The sequence below is a fragment of the Palaemon carinicauda genome, chromosome 35, assembly GCF_036898095.1.
Source record: "Palaemon carinicauda isolate YSFRI2023 chromosome 35, ASM3689809v2, whole genome shotgun sequence".
In the NCBI taxonomy this organism is placed as follows: Eukaryota; Metazoa; Arthropoda; class Malacostraca; order Decapoda; family Palaemonidae; genus Palaemon; species Palaemon carinicauda.
In genome coordinates, this window is record NC_090759.1 from 68950603 (window position 1) to 68967305 (window position 16703).

General features: G+C 46.2%; 1 protein-coding gene across 2 annotated transcripts in view; it reads left to right on the top strand.

The window, feature by feature from the left end:
• Positions 1 to 16703, top strand: part of LOC137627845 (vacuolar protein sorting-associated protein 26C-like) — a 70755-nt gene that overhangs the window by 37332 nt on the left and 16720 nt on the right. The window lies entirely within an intron of this gene.

The window sequence follows — 16703 nt, forward strand, 5'->3', positions numbered from 1 at the left end:
CAACGGTGGGACAACATCGACGTCTACGTCTTCCTACCGTTCTGTCTGTTGAGAAGGGGGCTCAACAAGACCAGACTATCGGTCAACCTGTCGATGACTCTGATAGCTCCGCTGCGGCATCATGCAGAGTGGTTCCCGGAACTTCTGCATCTTCTGACGGAACTCCCGAGAGAGCTTCCCCCACGACACGAGCTACTCAAACAACCACACTGCAACATCTACCACAAGCCGTAGCATCGCTTCGGCTTCACGCCTGGAGACCATCCAGCATCTCCTCACAGAGAGAGGCGTTCTGCAACAAGTTGCGGAGCGGATGTCTCGACACCTGCGAAAGTCATCCTCAGAGGTCTACCAGGCGAAGTGAAGAGTCTTCTGTGGTTGGTGTCGTGGGAGAGGTACCTCTCCTCTTGATTCCACTATTCCAGCAATAGCGGAGTTATTGTATATCGGCGGCCTTTCGCTCTCGGCGGTGGAAGCCTATCGCTCAACCTTAAGCCTGGCCTTCAGGCTGAAAGGAATAGACATTTCCTCCTCGCTGGATCTTTCTTCGCTCATACGAAACTACGAACTTACCTGCCCCCAGTCGGAAGTGAGACCTCCTCCATGGAACATGGTTCGGGCTCTTAGGGCTCTTAAGAGATCTCCCTGCGAACCATTATGCCAGGCTTCTGATCGTCACCTGTCTTGGAAGACGGTGCTCCTGCTCGCTCTGGCCTCGGCCAAGCGTGTCAGTGAACTTCATGGTCTCTCGTACGACGTCGCCCATTCAAGAGGGTAGGTGGAGGTAACGTTCAGGTTCGTCCCTGAGTTGGTTACTAGACTCAAAATCTTGGAGTTCCGTACCTTCGGTTCGAATCCTTCAGGATTTTGAGTCTCCGTTCTGTAACAGATGACCCATACCTTCTCCTACTATGCCAAGTACGGAGTCAGAGGGGTTATCTTAAAGAACAGCTGCAGTTCGTCCTCACATGCAAGCCCTGTTTGGGAGCACAGGGAGGATGGAGAGGAGGGTCATCAAGAATGCCTTTTCAGCCTGGATTCAGAGGGTCATCCATCACGCCCTGAATCCAGACCCTCCTCCGTCACATTGTCTTAGAGCACACGATGTCAGAGGCATCGCAACGTCTCTGGCCTTCAAGAGGAACTACTCGTGACGCAGGTGCTACAAGCTGGAGTCTGGCAGTGTCAAACGACCTTCACACCCCACTACCTGCAGGACGTGACCCACAGGAGCCTCGATACGTTTTCTATCGGCCCTGTAGTGGCTACACAATAGCTGGTCTAACTCTCTGAGTTGTATTTGTGTGCCAGTGAAGTGAACACTTGTGCGTCCCTAAAAATATCCTGATTTAACGCGGATAACAAAAAGGCTATCGAGTGAAATATAGCTACAAGTTTTCGTGAATAGTCGGTGATTAGTTTGAGGGCAGAAAAGTGAGATAAATCGTCGGCATAGGATAGTTATTTTGTGAATTAATAAAAATCTGAACAAGATGGCATTGTATAACACAGGCAACTCGTGGAGAGACATCGCTGGAGTCAGCAAAGGCAAATTTCATGAGTTGGCGAAACAGGAGCTCGACCGATTGACAACAGATGTCACTAACAACTCCAACCAGTGTGACGGAAAAATATTCGCAGACATATTGAAACAATATGATCCAATAGACTGGAACAAATCTGCGGAAAACATCAGTAAAATAATTGAAGAAATTCCAAAGAAGATCCAAGTGTTAAAGAGACTTATAAAGAAAGTCTACATCAATCAACACATTCCATCAAAGAACAATAACAAGTCCAATATGGTGAATATGCTGATTGATGCATTGGGAAAAAGAATGCCAAAATGGTGTAATACATGTAAGATATGGTATTTCATTAATAATCCTCAACAACTGATTAGAAAATGTAATGCCTGTAATGTTCCAACACACCCCACATGTGCTGAAATACAGCAAAAAATAAAAAATAGAGACACAAAGGTATTCTGCTCAACATGCTTAGTCTGGATAGAAAATATAATTAAGTCGAGACTAAAGCTGCAAATAGTTGAAGAAGAAGAAGAAGAAGAAGAAGAAGAGAAAAATGAACAGGATATGTGTAAGGATGCAGAGGAAATCATTGATATAACTTATGATGCCATCCAACAACATACTTATGAAGAAATAAATTATCAGATGGAAACAAATAATAGACCCAAGAGACTCTACCCGGACCTACATACTTTTAGGGAAGAGCAAGAACAAGAAAAAAAAGAAAAGAAAGATATAGACTGTAATAGGCTGAAAAGAGGGAGAGGGAATTGCAGATTTGGCGAAAGATGCTACTACAAGCATCCAAAGAGATGCCATAATTATGAAATATATGGTAAATGTGCGTATTTAGACGGATATGGAGACGAATGCAGAGATCTCCATCCAAAAATTTGCAAAACCCTAAAAGAAGGAAAAGGATGCAGTTTCAACAAAAAATGTCGATATATGCATCCTGCAACTATGAATGAGAGTAAGAAAACTCAGCAAACTGAAAAGAAAAACAAAAATGAAACAAAAAAAGAAACAAAAAAGCAGGCCGCGTATATACCGCACTATGCACCAAAAAAGGCCTTTCAACTTAAATCTCCACAAATAGAGCCCAACTACAAAGAATGCATATATAATGCCAGGGGTTGGTGCAGATATGGGGATAATTGCAGGTTTACACACAAAAATAAGTATGAAGGCGAAAGAACAAATATTATGGAAAAGTTGGATTTTTTTAATGGCAGAATTCCGAGAAATGAAGAAAAGAACATCATATCAGAACAGGAAGGAAGCATGGGAGAATCCATATTATTACCAATATTAAATAATGGGAATGAAACACAAACCATAATAGTGATGAATGCACAGGGTTTAGTCACGAGTAACTCTAAAAGGAAAATAGAGTTCCTAGAAGAACTAACCCAAATTGAAAAAATAGATATATTAAATATAAGTGAAACATGGTACAGTATTCCCAAGAGACTGGCAGTGATGACCAGATAAAGGGTTTCCAAACTTATAGATCAGACAGAAAAAATAGGAATCAAGGGGGAACCGCAATATATGGAAGAGACATAAACCAAGGAAAAGTCTGTGAAAAATACAGCAACACAGAATGTGAATTGATTGCGGTAGAATTTGAATTTGAAAAACTAGTGAATATTGTAGTTTACAGACCCCCAAATACTAAGGAGTTTGACATAATAATAGAAAAAATAGATGATATATGTAGAAACCATAAAGACTGGAATATACTCCTATCCGGAGATTTTAACTTTCCTTTCGTGGATTGGAAAGAACGGATAGAAGAAAGTGGTTGTATGTATACATATTAAAAAGAGAGTAATAGTAGCGCAGAAGATAAGAGGCAATTTGAAAAGCTTCAAGATATGCTATTAGAACATAATATGCAACAAATAAACCACATTCCAACAAGAAAGGAAAATGTCCTAGATCTAGTATTTGTGAATGAGGTGAATTACGTTAAAGAAATAATAGTGTATAACACGGGAATTTCAGACCACAATATCATAGAATTGATAGTTCATTCCAAAGCAAGTGATCACAGAATTAATAAAAGCACAAAACTTTGGGAAGGATATGGAAAATATAATTTTTACAGTAAGAATATAAAATGGTCAGAAATAAATGAAGAACTGAATAAAGAATGGAAAAATGTATTTATAAGTGATAATATACAGGTAAATACGGACATACTGTACAAAATACTGGAGAAAATTGTTGAAAAATATGTACCGAAAAAAAACAATAAACAAAAGACGTGCATACCAAGAGACAGAAGGATCTTATTTCAGAAAATTAGAAAGTGGAAGAAAAATCTTGCAAAAGAAAAAAATGTGTGGAAAATGAGGGAAATAAAATGTAAGATAGAAAATGCAGAACAAAAGATTATACAGTCGAAAGAAAATGAAAAAAAGGGACTTAGAAGAAAGGACACTTCAAAATATAAAAAGAAACCCCAAAGTACTTTACTCCTATGCAAAAAAGATGAATAAAAGGAGAATAGAAATAGGCCCTCTAAGAATTGAAGGACGGCTAACGAATGAAAAAAAGGAAATATGCAACATATTAGCAGAAAAATATAAGAGTGAGTTCACGCCAAGAATTGCGAATGAGAATAATGAAACAGAAATGAGAGAAGAAAATGTTGAATATCTAACGGATATAGATATTAATGAAGCAGATATTGTCACTGCTATAAACGAAATTAAAAATGGATCGGCAGCCGGACCAGATGGAGTTCCAGCGATTTTGTTAAAAAAAACTGCAAACACTATCGCGAAGCCGCTTGCAATACTGCTAAGACAGAGTGTAGATATGAGCGAGATATATGTTAAACATAAATTAGCTTATATAACCCCTATCTTCAAAAGTGGATCAAGACTAGAGGCAAGCAATTATAGACCTGTTAGTCTAACATCCTATATTATGAAAGTGTATGAGAGGGTAATAAAAAAGAAAATAATGAACCATTTGGTCAAAAATAATTTGTTTAATATGGGTCAACACGGTTTCGTACCTGGAAAAAGTACACAGACCCAACTGATAGCACACTATGAAAACATATACAATAATATGATAAATGAAAAAGACACAGATGTGATCTATCTAGATTTTGCAAAAGCCTTTGACAAGGTAGACCATAACATATTGGAGAAAAAAATGAGAAAGCATAATATTGTGGGAAAGATAGGAAAATGGGTAAAAGAATTCCTGCAAAACAGAAAACAGATAGTGGTTGCAAATGACGAGAAATCAGATGAAGCCCAGGTAATATCTGGTGTGCCACAAGGTACGGTATTAGCTGCACTGCTATTTGTTATTATGATCTCAGACATAGACTGCGATGTTGAAAACTCCGTAGTGAGAAGTTTCGCCGATGACACAAGAATAAGTAGAGAAATTACTTGTGATGAAGATAGGAACTCACTACAAAGAGATCTAAACAAAATATATGAATGGGCGGAGATAAATAGGATGGTATTTAACTCCGATAAATTCGAATCAATAAATTATGGAAACAGAGAAGGAATGGTGTATGCATACAAGGGACCTAATAATGAGACAATCACAAACAAGGAAGCAATTAAAGACCTTGGTGTAATTTTAAATAGGAATATGTTATGCAACGACCAAATAGCAACACTGGTGGCTAAATGTAAAGCAAAAATGGGAATGTTATTCAGACACTTTAAAACAAGAAAAGCTGAACACATGATTATGCTTTACAAAACTTATGTGCGTAGTACACTCGAGTACTGCAATGTGATATGGTACCCACACTACCAAAAGGATATTGCGCAAATAGAGAGTGTACAAAGGTCCTATACTGCTAGAATAGAAGAAGTTAAGGACCTTGACTACTGGGAAAGACTGCAATTTTTAAAACTATACAGTCTAGAAAGGAGAAGAGAACGCTACATGATAATACAAGCATGGAAGCAAATAGAAGGAATTGCTGAAAACATCATGGAGCTTAAAATATCAGAAAGAGCAAGCCGAGGTAGATTAATAGTGCCAAAAAGCATTCCAGGTAAACTGAGAAAGGCGCACAGGACATTAATCCACTACGCACCAGCATTGATAATGCAGCGACTATTTAATGTGCTGCCAGCTCATCTAAGAAACATATCAGGAGTGAGCGTAGATGTGTTTAAAAATAAGCTCGATAAATACCTAAGATGCATCCCAGACCATCCAAGACTGGAAGATGCAAAATACACCGGAAGATGCATTAGCAACTCTCTGGTGGATATACGAGGGGCCTCACACTGAGGGACCTTGGGGAACCCAAACAAAAAATAAGGCAATGGACAGGTAGCAGAAGGTTGAGGGCATTGTTATCCGGTTTTAGACTGCATGAATGAAAGAAGTATGTCTGGCCCTTACTTCTTTCGACATCCTCCCCTCTCTTGGAGAAAGCAGCATCCTGGGTTCTCTGCATAGCTGACCTCAAACCTCTGCAGGTAAACTATGCTTCCTTGTGTTCCTAGTATTGAGTTAATACTGTCGCGTCCCCCATACCCTGACGAGGTGGTATTGGGAACGTCCTAGCCTAGAATTCCAGCTAAAGGACTTCAGGTTGACTTCCTAGGACAAGTCACACTTCTTCACTCCACACACAAGCTTATGTAGGCCGCACGTTTCTTGCATAGCAAGAAACTTGCGAGGTGCAGGGACTCTTTTTCTCGAGTGCTGCTCACTCAGATTCTGAGTCCCCGGATAAGCCAAAGCTAGTAAGGCTGGGGACTTTCCACCCTACCTAAGGGTAAGTCACCCTATGTAAATAGCGTGGTTTGTATTTTGGTTACGGAACAAATGACAAATTCGGAGATAATTTGTATTTTTCTTAACCATACAAACCTTAGCTATTTACACATATTTGCCTGCCAGCCCTGTCCCCCAAGGCAAGTCCTACCTCTAAGTGAAGTGAAGCAGTTCACCGGTGTGTGAGGGGGGAGGGGTAGCTAGCTACCACTCCCCTACCCCCTTGCTAACTAACGCGGGGGTAATTAACTCTCGTTAAAATTCTAATGGCTTGTCATTTCACCTACGCCGAAAGTAAACCCCTATGTAAATAGCTAAGGTTTGTATGGTTAGGAAAAATACAAATTATCTTCGAATTTGTCATTTTGAGTGGTTAATTTTGGCTCTCTGTTAATGATGAAATGAGCAGATATTCGCTTTTGGGTGAAACAATGGGCACTGCATCGGTTTATGGCTAAACCATCGTAGATCCACTCACTCTGCACTTTTTAGTGACATGATTGTTCGCAATTATTCCCATATGCCGTGAGTAGATAATGGCCTCCCTTAAGGTCAGCATACTGTATTCTTTGAGGAGAAGGAATGATAAGTCTCCTTCAGCATCATTCTTGGCAACACTCTAGAAAAGGCCAGAGATACTGTTTAGCACTTGGCTCTCCTCATCAAGTTTTCCAATCACTGAAGTTTCCAGGTAGTATGTGCCCTTGGCTTGGTCCCGCAAAGCATGCTTCAGAAACAGGGAGAACTAGGATTTACATTGGGGAATTTTTTCATGGTTGGTAGAGTTAGGTGATCGCTGCACTCCAATGTGTGCTTCAAGCACTTCTTTGCCGACCAATTTGCTGGTATTCAATAGTATGCCAAAGTACTATTGTATACACTTCCATCCACCTTAGTCTAGGTATGATATCCTATTTCAAAATTATTGGTTTCTTAAAAGGAATAAGCAGCTCAGATGGGTGGTTCTTTAGAGAAACAAATTTTTTTTTTACATAATAGAATATCATGCTGTCTGGAGGCAACTGTAAGGTCTCTAATATTGCTGTGTTGTCCAAAAATATTGTAATACACAAGATGACACTGGTGCAGTGCAGGATGCACTATGCCTGAAATTTGCTTAGTTTATCAAGATAGAATAACAATTATAATCAATTAGAAGGTCTTATCATACAAGAAATAATAATAATGATAAGAAAAGTAATATGTAGCGTACATGAGTATATGATACAAATGTAGCCAATAGACTAAGAGACAAAATATATAATAAAACTGATCATCATGGCAAAACTCAAACATGTAGGAAGGACACTAACGATGGTTTTGAAAATGATACTAGAGGAAGATATAGGAACAGATAGACTCTTCCATTAAGCCTGGCTAAAACATCATTAAAAAAAACTAGTGAAAGAGAAAACTGACATAGCAGTGTGCCTGAGCAAGAGAACTCAAACCCAAGGCAGTGAATGGCCATGGTACAAAGGTTATGGCACTATCCAATACTGTACTAGAGAACATTGATTTGAGTTTGGAGTGTCCTAGAAAAATGCTTACCACTGTATATTTAGAAAGAGTTGTAACTAGAGAGAGATCCAAGGTTATGCTATCTGGCCTGTCAAAGAACTCTATAACATTCTAGTGGTAGTATCTAGATAGGTGGCTGGTGCCCTGGTCAGCATACTACCTACATTAATGGATAATTTTTTAACTATTGTTTGTTCCAACACGGAGTACTTACCTCGAACTACTTTCTTAGGAGTATCTGGGATCTCCTCCCATCCGATGAGAGTTTTGTGTAGTTTACCCTATACCCGTTTTCTATGAGGGATAACCTCAGGCGGAGTGATACGCCCCCTGAGGCTATCCCCGGGTCAGAGAGCATGCTTGCTCAGGTCTCGACCTCCAGTAAGTTCTCTGGTCACGTCGCGATATCATCTCGCCGCTCTCCTTAATCCTAGTGTGACTCTTTGTGTCCCCGACCCCTTTGTCTCTCACGCAGTTTCCACGTGGTTCCTTTGTGCTCTTCCCTTTGCTTTCCCTGTGCGTTCTTGTGTCTCGTGGTGCTTCCTAGTGCGTCATGGAGCATCCCCGCCGTTGTCCTGGGCCTATGGCCGGTAAATCGTGTGGTGCGTTCCTGTCGAAACCTGAAGTAGACCCGCACTCCTTGTGTTCGTCGTGTAAGGGCAGTGCGTGTTCCCCTACTGCCACGTGTCCGGAGTGCGTGTCCTGGAACGGGGTGCAGTGGGTGCGTTACGGCACCAAGAAGAAGAAGGCGACGAAGAAGTCACCTAAGAAGCCGAGCATCTCTTCTCCCCGTGCTTCGCCGGGCGTGTCGTCCGACCGAGCTTCCCTGCCACCCTCCCCTACCCAGAGTAGGGAACGAGGTAAGTCCGTTGCGGGGAAGAGGCCCGTGGCCCTTCCCCAGGAGTCTGATCTGCAGGATAGTGGGGTTGTGGCCTCTTTCCAGGCAAGTGAGGGGTCTGAGGGAGGGACGGGAGTGTGTGTGGGGGACGGAGTACTGGTGCAAGCAGGGCACGTCTCCTCTGATGACCCTATGTGGGGGAAAAATGTTCCTAACTCTTCTCCAGCCTCTTGGGCTTGTTTTTCAGGAACATCTACAGCCGAGGGTGCCGCCGAGAAAGAACACTCGCCGCCATCAGACCCCCTCGCGTGGGTACCCCCGAAGATGCCCTTCAAGTCCCCGCTGAGAATGGAAGAAGGCTTCGGTACCTGGTCCCCCACTGAAGAGCGTCCACGCTCCCCTCCAACACCATCTGCTACGTTTCCGGACATCTTCTTGCAGGCCCCGTCGTCCATCGAGCGTCGAGGGAACCCTCCTACGTCATCGCGTGAGTCGGGCCCGCCTAAACGAGTCTACAAGTCGTCGGGTTCTTCAGTCGAGGCGTTTTCCTGCTCCTCGGAGGACGAAGCCTGGAGGAAACTCAGAAGACGTCGGGAGAAGTCCCACAGGAGACACTCGCGTTCTCGCTCCCGCTCCAGGTCTCGCCACGTGAGTAGGCGTTCCGGATCCCCCAGAAGGAAATGGAGAAGAAGTGGCTCCCCGGACAAAGAGTGGGTAGTCATCCCTCGCAGCAGACTTTTAGAGTTGGCAGCAGTTCCGGGCTCTTCAAGTTGGCGCCCTAGAGCCCATTCTCCGGAGAGATACTCGTCCGGTGGCAGATTTGACCGATGGAGGGAGTCGTCATTCCAGGTCCCAGCAGACAGGCATAAGTCCGCGAAGGTTCCGACTCCATCCACCCAGCGGAGAAAGTCGCCCCTTCGATCTGGCAGCCGCGTCCTGACCTCCAAGGCGCCCCTGAGCCATCAGGATCGTGAGATACGGCTCCCCTCGTTGAGCAGACCCGCAGATACATGGACCTCCGTGAGGAAGGATAGACCGAGGCAGGAGGCCTCCGTCTCGATGGCTATGCCCGTCCTTCGGCCAGAACCCCAGGAGATGGAGAGTGCCAAGGCCTTGTCTTCTCCCCGTACGAAGACCTTCGCCGGAGGAGCCCCGTCATAAGCATCAGTACGTCCTACGGAGGAGCTGGACGACCAAGGGGAGGGTTCAGCAGCGGAGGTGTCAGCCTATCAAAGGGCGATAGGGCTCATTCAGAGACACCACAGGCTTGACGAGCCTGAGCCCTCCTCCGAGGAATTCTGGCGATCCAGTCTCAACAGACTTGTGGATGCCCCCGTCCAGCAGAGACCCTCCCTAGCACTACCGTTAGCCAGGGATGTAAAGCTAGGTAGAGCCCACGTGGACAAGATTGTGGCCAACCACGCCGAGGCTCCCAAGAACCAGATTTCCTCCAAACTGCTCCAGGGCCTGAAGTCCCAGAGCAAGTTTTACCTCCCGGAGGGCCATCGTGCAGGCGCCTGTACACTGGAGCCTGCACTCGCCGTTTTAGGCCAGGGAGCGGTGGAAGAGAGGGCTTCTACAGCACCAATCTGCTTTTCTCCATCAGAAGCCACCATGATGGAGGAAATAGCGAAGGACCTCGTGAACGTCTCCTCCTGACTGGATTGGTGGGCCTCCACCCTAGTGGGCGTCCAGGCCTCGTACGACCTCACAGTTCCAGAGAATCAGGCCTTATTCAAGGAGCTGATTAGCTCGGGAGGTAAGGCACTGAAGTTTCTGTCTTACCAGTCCCTAGCGCAGGCTGCCAACTGGGTCCTACGGAGGAGGAACACTGTCCTCAACAAGATTACTAGACGGCTTCCTGACAGAGAAGCGAGGTCCCTGAGAAGCCTAACCCTGTGGGACGACTCGATTTTCCCCCTGAAGGCAGCTGAGGAGTCAATTGAAAGGGTCAGGAAACTCAAGGATCCGGGCGATTCCAGACCCCCTCCAGTGAGGAGACCTGCACACAGAAGGTCTACCTCCGATGTTCCTCTCCTTCCTCGGGCTTCACCTAGCCAGCCCAGGAGAGACACCCTTACTACAGCCTGGTCACAGTCGTCTCAGCCCTCCTGTAGGGGAGCAGCCTCAGCTCAATCCTCCTATAGACCTTACTACGTTGTGTCCAGAAGAGGGCGTTCAGGCTGCGCCTCTAGGAGGAGATAGGGAGGCAGGCCCCCTACTCCTGCCGAAGCCTCAGGTGGGGGGATGCCTCAATCACTCTTGGCAAGCATGGAAAGACCACGGAGCAGACCCGTGGACCGTGGCAGTCCTGAAGGAAGGGTACAGGTTACCCTTCCTAGCGGACCCCCCACCTCTGATGCCAGATCAGCGTGCAGAGTGGCTAGCCCCCAAGGACCCCTTGAAAAAGACAGCCCTGCAGGAAGAAGTCTCAGCGATGCTGGCGAAAGGAGCGAACGAACCAGTCAAGGACCCAGGTCTGGGGTTCTACAGCAGGCTTTTCCTGGTGGAGAAAGCGACAGGGGGCTGGAGACTGGTCATAGACCTCTCAGCCCTCAACAAGTTCGTGTGCAAGACCGACTTCAAGATGGACTCTCTGAAGTTGGTCTTAGCTTCCTTGAGGGAAGGGGACTTCATGATGTCAGTAGATCTCAAGGATGCCTACTTCCAAATTCCAGTTCACCACTCCAGCAGGAAGTACCTACGGGTAAAATGGGGTACCCAAACGTTGCAGTTCAAGACCCTCTGCTTCGAGCTGTCCACAGCCCCTCAGGTCTTCACGAGGGTCTTCACGACGGTCTCAGCCTGGGCACACGAACAGGGCATTCGCCTGATTCGGTACCTGGACGACTGGTTGTTACTTTCAGCCTCAGAGGAAGTACTGAGGGAGCAAGGCACGAAGCTTCTGCCGGTTCTCCAACGTCCTGGGTATCATCATCATCTGGAAGAAGTCCCAGTTGATACACTCCACCAGGATGACCTACCTTGGAATGGTCCTGGACTCCCGGGTGGCGAGAGCCTTCCCCTCCGCGGAGAGACGAGACAACCTAGACCAGGTCCTCCGTCCCTTCCTGTCGGGCCAGGCCAGGAGAGCAAAGGACTGGCAGAGGCTGATAGGCCACCTTGTGTCATTAGAGAAACTGGTCCCCCAGGGCAGGCTGAAGCTCAGGGAGGTCCAGTGGAATCTAAAGGAGAGCCGGAATCAGTGGGACTCCCCCCACAAGGTGATTCCGGTTTTCCCGGAGACGAAGGAGGTCCTAGAGTGGTGGTGCGGCAGGTCGAACACCCTCAAGGGAATGCCCTTTGCAGTCGACCCTCCGGAGATGCTCCTGTTCACGGACGCATCAAAGGAGGGGTGGGGTGCCCATCTCCCCGTAAGGTCAGCAAGAGGGAGCTGGACGGACGAGGAGAAGGCCCAGCACATAAACGTGCTAGAGATGCGGGCAGTACGAAGGGCGTGCCTGGAGTTCGTCCATCTACTCCGGGGGAACACCGTGGCTCTGATGTGCGACAACGCCACGGTGGTGGCCTACATAAAGAAACAAGGAGGACTAAAATCGAAGGAGTTGTGCGTCCTCACGTTGGAACTTCTGGAATGGGCTGAAGTAGAACAGATCAGAATCTCAGCAAGGTTCATTCCGGGAAAAAGGAACGTCCTAGCCGACGGCCTCAGCAGGATGGGACAAGTAGTGGGATCCGAATGGTCCCTGCACCCAGAAGTAGCCAAAACCATCATTCAAAAATGGGGATCGCCAGTGATGGACCTCGTCACAACGAGGTTGAACGCACAGCTCCCCGTGTTTTGTTCTCCTGTGCCAGACCCAAGAGCGGCGTTCGAGGACGCCTTACAGCACCCTTGGGACAACCTCGACGTTTACGCCTTCCCCCCTTCAGGATGCTCAGGCAGGTCCTCAACAGAGTAAGGAGGGTGGACAACCTGTGGATGACTTTAGTAGCGCCCTGGTGGCCGGAGAGAGAATGGTTTGTGGATCTAAAAGAACTGGCACAACTTCCACCTTGGCCCCTTCCGGACAGGCCAGACCTTCTCCGGCAACCACATTTTCAAAGGTTCCACGAGAACCCTCGGTCCCTCCGCCTTCGCGCGTGGAGATTATCGAGCGTCTCCTGAGGAAAGAAGGCTATTCGTCGGGGACGGCAGCAAGGATGTCAAGTTACCTGAGGTGATCATCGGCAGCGGTCTACCAGGCAAAGTGGGCTACCTTTACTAAATGGTGCGCCTCTAAGAACATCAAGCCCCTGAGGGCCTCCATCCCGGAGATAGCGGACTTCCTAGTTTATCTCAGGGACGTGGTCAACATGTCCATCCCGGCCATCAAGGGAGTACGAGCTGCTCTGGGCCAAGTCTTCCTCCTGAAGGGCATCGACCTGGGAACCTCCAGACATCTCTCAATGCTCATTAAGAGTTTCGAGCAATCGTGTCCCCCGCAAGCCGTTAGGGTGCCACAGTGGGACGTGCCCAGGGTCCTGAAGATGCTGTCAGAACCTCCCTTTGAACCCCTAAAGGACATCGTGGACAAGGATCTCACCCTCAAGACAGTTTTCCTATTGGCATTAGCTTCGGCTAAACGAGTGGGGGAGACCCATGGACTGTCCTACGAAGTCGCTCACTCGAAGGGTTGGCGGGAGGTTACCTTCAGGTTCGTGCCATCCTTCGTAGCGAAGACCCTGAATCCGGCCGTGTGGGATCCCAGGTATTGAGGGGTTCTCAGTACCAGCAATCCCTCGCTCGGACAACTCGAGGGACTTGCGTCTGTGCCCTGCCAGGGCGGTAAGGAAATACTTGGAGAGGACAGCCAGACTTCGGCCGGAGATCAAAAGTCTTTTGGTTTCCACAGGCCTAGTGAAGAAGCCAGTCTCGAAGAACACTATCTCCTTCTGGCTGCGGCAGGTGATTATCAGGGCCTACAGTAAGGCAGGTATCCCCCTGCCCGGAAAACCCAGACCCCACGACATTAGTGGTCTTAGTACTACGTTAGCTTTCGAGAAGAATATGGCAGTGGGCCAGATCCTGAGAGCAGGCACCTGGGCTAACCAGTCTACCTTCACTGCTCACTACTTGAAAGACTATTCAAGAAAATCCCTGGACGGGTTCTCGATAGGTACCGTCATTTCCGCGCTCCAAACGGTTTAAAGGTGTAGCCCCAGTGATAACCGCGGGTAGTAAGACACAGGTTCGTTCCTTAATCCCCCTTGTTCTTCCTCCCCCTATTTCAGCTTCAAATGGTCTCAGATAGGACCCTGAGCCGACTACAAGTACCCCAACATTGGAAGGACATGTCTCCTAGGATTTCTTGCAGAGGTGAGTTACTTAGACACTAAGATGAGTTTTTTTGTGTAGTTTCCTCTTTTCTCGCTTTTCTTTGGGGTCAACGCGACCTAGCCTCATATTTAGGTCTTTGGATATATCTCAGCACGGTCTCAGAAGTTTAAAAGGCCACTACCACCTCCTAAAGTATAAGTCTCCTAAGAAAGTAGTTCGAGGTAAGTACTCCGTGTTGGAACAAATCACAAATTTTAAGTAATTTGTATTTTTCCTAACAGTACTTATCTCAAACTACTTTCGGGTAATGGCCCGCCCTGCCTTCCCCGAGTGCCTTCTGGAATTCTTAGAGACCTAAGCTACCAAGAACTTACTGGAGGTCGAGACCTGAGCAAGCATGTTCTCTGACCCGGGGTTAGCCTCAGGGCGCGTATCACTCCGCCTGAGGTTATCCCTCATAAAAATCGGATATACAGTAGGGTAAACTACACATAACTCTGGTCGGATGGGAGGAGATCCCAGATACTCCTAAGAAAGTAGTTCGAAGTAAGTACTGTTAGGAAAAATACAAATTTCTTAAAATTTGTGATATTTTAGAAATAATTTAACCTGGCTTTACTTTTTTTTCAAATAGGTTTCCACTTCTTTAGGGAAGTTACTGTATTAACAATGCAATGAATTTATTTGCTTGATTGGGTAGATACACCTGTCTCATTCTTATCAATATATGAAAAAAAACATTCAGAACCAATGCTATCTATCTATCTATATACCAAGGCACTTCCCCCAATTTTGGGGGGTAGCCGACACCAACAATGAAACAAAACAAAAAGGGGACCTCTACTCTCTATGTTCCTTCAGCCTAATCAGGGACCCAACCGAGTTCAGCTGGTACTGCTAGGGTGCCACAGCCCAACCTCCCACATTTCCACCACAGATGAAGCTTCATAATGCTGACTCCCCTACTGCTGCTACCTCCGCGGTCATCTAAGGCCCCGGAGGAAGCAGCAGGGCCTACTGGAACTGCGTCACAATCGCTCGCCATTCATTCCTATTTCTAGCACGCTCTCTTGCCTCTCTCACATCTATCCTCCTATCACCCAGAGCTTTCTTCACACCATCCATCCACCCAAACCTTGGCCTTCCTCTTGTACTTCTCCCATCAACTCTTGCATTCATCACCTTCTTTAGCAGACAACCATTTTCCATTCTCTCAACATGGCCAAACCACCTCAACACATTCATATCCACTCTAGCCGCTAACTCATTTCTTACACCCGTTCTCTCCCTCACCACTTCGTTCCTAACCCTATCTACTCGAGATACACCAGCCATACTCCTCAGACACTTCATCTCAAACACATTCAATTTCTGTCTCTCCATCACTTTCATTCCCCACGACTCCGATCCATACCTCACAGTTGGTACAATCACTTTCTCATATAGAACTCTCTTTACATTCATGCCCAACCCTCTATTTTTTACTACTCCCTTAACTGCCCCCAACACTTTGCAACCTTCATTCACTCTCTGACGTACATCTGCTTCCACTCCACCATTTGCTGCAACAATAGACCCCAAGTACTTAAACTGATCCACCTCCTCAAGTAACTCTCCATTCAACATGACATTCAACCTTGCACCACCTTCCCTTCTCGTACATCTCATAACCTTACTTTTACCCACATTAACTCTCAACTTCCTTCTCTCACACACCCTTCCAAATTCTGTCACTAGTCGGTCAAGCTTCTCTTCTGTGTCAGCTACCAGTACAGTATCATCCGCAAACAACAACTGATTTACCTCCCATTCATGGTCATTCTCACCTACCAGTTTTAATCCTCGTCCAAGCACTCGAGCATTCACCTCTCTCACCACTCCATCAACATACAAGTTAAACAACCACGGCGACATCACACATCCCTGTCTCAGCCCCACTCTCACCGGAAACCAATCACTCACTTCATTTCCTATTCTAACACAATGCTAGTTGAAGAAATTTTGTAGAAATTTTGAAGATTAAGAGAAGTTTGTATAGTACTCTGAAGCTATGTATTCAGTCTTTGCAATACAGTAAAGTTATCTGCAACCAAAGCTGATGTGAGCTCAAGCTAAATTAAGAAACAAAGGATTAAAGGCCGCTCATGAATGGCAGAGGCAAGGGACAGTGACATGCCCTATCAAGCAGGACAATGCCCTAGAGACTGGCCTTATTTACATAATATCAGTGCCCAAGCTAGGACCAAGGAGGGCCAGGCAATGGCTGCTAATGACTCAGCAGATAGACCTATATGCTCCCCCCCCTGTCCTTAGCTCATAAGGATGGTGAGGTTGTAGTGACCAAAGAAACTAACGAGTTTGAGCGGGACTCAAGCCCAAGTCTGGCATTCACCAGTCAGGGATGTTACCACATCGGCCACCACAGAGTTACTTTGCTTTAAAGGTGACAAGAAGGGAATGCAATTGGTTTGCACCTGGTGATTTCCTGAGACTTTCTTTTGATGGCTGCCTGAGCAATGGATAACTCGTTATTTAGTCTTTCAACAGCGTTCATTGAACAACCCCTTTATTCTCACCTCAAAACTTTGTTAGTTATAGTTTTTGGTTTCTAAGTGACAGATTTAGATTAAATATATTTTTGATATAGAGGCTGGCTGACATTGAGAGTATAAAGAAAATAATCCTAGAAATTATGATTATTGAAGATGATATATGCTTTATACAGCATTTCAATTAGGAAGTTGGGAGGGTT